Raw genomic sequence first — 5,170 nt, 5'->3', positions numbered from 1 at the left:
TTGGACCAAAATATTATAAAAAGATTTTATTTGGGAAGAACATTCTTAAGAATTCGATTTTTAAATCGCAAGATTAAAGAAACGAAAATTGTATATCAAAATAAGAAAATGAAAAAATAACAACATAATGCACTAATGGTTTTTATTATAAAATAAGAAGAATAATTACAATGTAACAGTTTACATTTTATATATTTTTAATAAAAGAGGGGCAAACCACGTAAGTAAAAAAATATCAAGTACTGATTGTGAGTTTTGATTTGAAATACTCTCACATTGGTAAAAATATGGGAAAGAAAATACTCCGATGTATTGTTTTAATATTACCAAAGTGGCAAGGCCGTTGATAATACTGACAATTTATGAAACTTCAAAAAATTTTATTATCCGTCAAAAGTTGTTTATTGAAACTACCTTCTTTTTTGTATCATGCACAACCTTTTATTATTGAATCATGATGCATACATATGTAAATAAATAAATGGAAGCAATGGATTTCTGCCCGCATGTTAAGGCGAAGCTTTTGGCATGCATTTGAAGATATTTTACCTTAAAGGCACTGCACTTTTGCAAAGAACTATCTTGTGCTTACATTGGGTCAGGTGGTGTGGCAAAAAATTAGTCGAGCATACATAGGGGCACTTTGGCAAATCCGTTTTCATAACACCACAAACCTCAATCCATTTTTGCTGTATATACGATAGTTGCGGGAACTTGAGGATCTTTAGATTGCTTTGCTTGTAGAGGAAAAGGAATTTGGGCAGCCGTTAAAGCAGCAACTAATTTTTCGTTTCCAATTTTTTTAGTTTTTTCAACTTCTGAATAAATAAATATTTCAAATCATAAATTTTCATTTGTTTATTTTGAATTTCTTTGACATTAGAAGCATTTCGAGAGAGAAAACTCAAAATGCTAGCAAACGTCAAAAAAAAACCCAATGGCGGACGAATTGAGCGAGCGGTTTTACCTTTAAATATTTGTATCATGGTTTTCATTACATCTATATCCTTTTTCCTTTTTTATCCTATATGGGGCGTTTTGATTTCGAATCCAATGTCAGATTTCACTGATTTCGAATCTGATTCAGATTTTGAAATTCAAAATGGCGGATCCAATATGACGACGAAATTTTATAATTAGTTCTTTTGCTCCAAAAACTTATGTATAAGGGGGGTTTTCAAATTGGCTAATTTCAAATCTGATATCAGATTTTTGAAATTCAAAATGGCGGATCCGCTGTGACGTTATCGGATGCGGAGCTAAATAATTTATGTTTAAAATAGCAGACCAAATTTTTGCTATACATACATTTTTTCTAACCATAGGGGCTTGAAATAAGAACTTGGTCCTGGATATAAGTATCTCGAGTGTTTGTCTTTGTATTTTATGTAGTACCAGCTTGACCGAGCTTTGCCCGGAGTTCATATACTTATTGAAGTTTTCAAGATTTGGATAGCTTTAAAAAATATTTTGGAAATAGAAAACAAAAATTTGATTTCGATATCATTAAGTAAATTTCTTACTCAAAAATTTAGGTGGCAACCCTATTCCGAAATACGCTGTAATGAATGGTACATATCTTGAGCGTACTGTGTATACATAAAAAAATGCTGATTGAAATTAACAAAATAAAAATTTTTATTACATAGAAGCGTGGCAACCCTAATGGAAAATATTTTCTGACCAAAATTCTCAACAATACCTTTCATTTGATATCCATATTGCGATGTTTTAGATAAATTGGGTAAAATCGAAAATAAGTGGCAACTTTACACTATTATCCTAAGGAATAACATTTTGTATATAGGGAAAACATTGTTTAAGAACCTTCTCTTGGTACCCATGAGTATTAATATTTCGCCATTTTTTCTAAACAAAAAAATTAAATAAATATACGACTCAAAAAAGGTGGCAACCCTATTTAAAATATTTTTGAATATTATGATGTTTAATTTAATTTGTAACTAATTTGGAATAGGTGGCAACCTTATACAAGTCTTCTCGGAGATATTGCCTACTCAGATAACCTTAAAATCCATTACATTATCTGTGTATAAAATTTCATCAAAATCGTTAGAGCCGTTTCCGAGAACGCTGTGGATATATATATATACAAGAATTGCTCGTTTAATGTAATAAGATTTGTTTTATCCTTTATGTAGGGGCGCTCCCTTTAGTATCTAATATTTTGTGGCAAAAGTTTAAACAGGGGTTTTCTGGTTGTTGGCTGCTTCTTTTCAAACATCGGAAAGCACGGCAAAACTCACGAATAAGCTTTCTAAGAAAAACGCCCATTATTCAAAATGTGCAATAAATTGCAACATAGTTCTGAAAACTCTAAATTAAACATTTTCATTGCCCACAAAACTTGAAGACCACCAAATGAAACACATTTTTTTAGCTCTATTTGAAGTGGAATATTATTACCCAATATAAGTGCATTTTGAAAATGAATTTTATTTTATTTGGCAAGTTATACTCTAGTTTTTTTTTGTTAACCAAACAAATGTTACCTTCATTATACTTTTCCATCCTCTTTTTTTGAAGTATCTTTATCACTCGAAGACTTATTCCAATTCGAAATGTAAGAATGCTGACTACGAAAAAAAATGTAACTTTTTGTAGAAATGTCAACTTTAACAGCTGATATGTCAACAGGAAAACTCGTCAAGAAAATAATGAGTAAGCACTTTTTTACTCTAGAGAATTAATTAGTGAAGGGACAAAAAGAAATCGATTTATCGATATTTAAAAAAATTACTTTTGGTCAGCAAGTAGTAGCTGCCGGACCATAGTGTATTGTGTGGCACGCCTTAACCGACTTCAATCGAGACCAAAAGGTATATGTGATATCCTCGACTATGGTAGTATGATTTTGGGTATAAGATGAAAAAAAGTTAATTTTAATTTTTTGAGTCTCTATAGAGGCATCTGAACTTTGCCCCCTGCGCGCCACACTTTAACCGTCTCCAATCGGGACCAAAATTTATATGTGATATCTTCGACTATAGTAGCATCGACGTAAGGGTTAGGCTTAGGAAATCTCAAGTAAAAATTTTATTCCAAAATTTAAGGACAACCCTAATGTATGTAAATAAGTATAAACATTAGGGTAGTACAAAATAAGTAAAGTCGGAATTTTAATGCTCTCACCCCCTAGGATTGTTCTATATCGAAAAAATATACCACTATTTTTTATTTTGAAATCAAAAAATATTTAGAGGTCGCTCAAAGCGCTCAAAGTTTTCCATGTATTTTATATGGGAAAAACAACTTTTCCTAGAAATGGTATGGAATTCTTGAAAATCAATATTTTTCGATCGGAAAACTCTGGCTCTGACGTGACCCAAGGCTCCACCGAGTTGGTTACCGCATCTCGCATCGCTCTGAGATGTGGAAGGAACACACCTAAACACTTCTGAATGGAGCCACAGGAGGCCAATGTATAGGGACGAAGCTCACGTTCCTCCACTTGACCAAGACGAGGTGAGAACAGCAATAAGGCCCCCGAAGCCGACGGTATACCCTCAGAGCTGTTCAAAGTCGGCATCGAAGAGATGGTCGGGCGCATGTAGCAGCTATTAAGCAGAATTTGGTCTGTGGAATACATGCCCAAAGATTGGAATCACAGTATACTTTGTCCAATCCACAAGAAAAGAGATCCCGCCGTTTGCCCCAGATACTGCGGAATAAGCCTTCTTAATGTTGTATACGAGGTCCTGTCGACGATACTGTGTGAAAGACTGAAGCCCTTCACGAACCAACTGGCTGGACCTTGTCACTGTGGCTTCAGACCTCGCAAGTCCACCATTGACCATATTTTCACAGCATGTCAAATTCTGGAAAAAACACTCGATATGCAAATCGACACACACTATATTTTTGCCGATTTTAAACCTGCTTTTTATAGCACGAAGAGACGCTGCCTGTTAGAAGTCATGTCTAAATTTGGGATCCCCGCAAAACTAATATGGCTTTGTAGAGTGACGTTGAACACTACTTATAGCTCCGTCCCAATAGGGAAGGACCTCTCCGCGACGTTTGAGACCAAACGAGTTTTAAGACAAGGCGATTCACTCTCATACGACTTTTCCAATCTGATGCTGGAAAGCGTCATAAGAGCTGCCAATCTGAATAGCAGCGGCACCATATACAGCAAAAACACGATGCTGGTGGCGTATGAAGATAATATTGACATCGTTGACCTGAAACCCAGGGATGTCAGCGCAACATTTTGTAGCTTAGAAAAAGAAGCCAACAAAGTTGGTATAGCGGTGAACGAGGACAAGACAAAGCACCTCCTGGCAACACATAAAGAGTCTTCGCGTATTGGGACGCACGTCACTGTTAGCAGCCATAGCTTTGAAGTGGTGAAGGACTTTGTTTACCTAGGATCCAACATAAACACCACCAATAATGTCAGTCTGGAGATAAAGCAAAGAATAACTCTTGCCAACAGGTGCTACTTTGAACTCGGTAGGCAAATGAAAAGCGGAGCCCTCTCTCGACGAACAAAAATCACGCTCTACCAATCTCTCATCATGCCCGTCCTTTTATATGGACGATGTCTAACAAAGATGAGAAGGCTTTGGGGGCTTTCGAGAGAACTATTCTTCGCAAGATCTATGGCCCCGTTAGCGTGGGCGACGAGTACCGAAGAAAATGGAATAACGAACTGTACGAGCTTTTTAACGACATGGACATAGTTAAGCGCATACAAATACACCGATTGCGCTGGCTTGGACATGTTGTACGCATGGATGACGACGCTCCGGTGTAAAGATCCCGCGACCCCGCACCCATGGGTGGACAAAGAAAGCAATGGCTCCCACGAACACAATGGAAGAACCATGTGCAGAAGGACCTGTCCGCACTTGGGATGAATAACTGCCGCAAATCCGTAAAGGAGAGAGGCAACTGACAAAGCTTATTGGTCTCGGCCCAAACCGACAAACGGTTGTGGTGCCAAATAAAGACAATTTTTTTTACAGTATTATCAGCCACTGTGGTGTGGTGGTAAGCAGTGCGCGCTACCACTCCGCAGGGCATAGGTTTAAGCCCTGGTCAAAGAAACATCGCAAAAAAAATATAGAAAAAGGGTTTTTCTTAACAGCGGTCACCCCTCGGCAGGCAACGGCAAAGCTCCAAGTGTATTTCTGCCATCAAAAGC

The sequence above is a fragment of the Rhagoletis pomonella genome, unplaced genomic scaffold (genome assembly GCF_013731165.1).
Source record: "Rhagoletis pomonella isolate Grant_MI unplaced genomic scaffold, Rhpom_1.0 Rhpom_scaffold_00014, whole genome shotgun sequence".
Lineage (NCBI taxonomy): Eukaryota > Metazoa > Arthropoda > Insecta > Diptera > Tephritidae > Rhagoletis > Rhagoletis pomonella.
Note: the sequence above shows the minus strand (reverse complement) of the source record.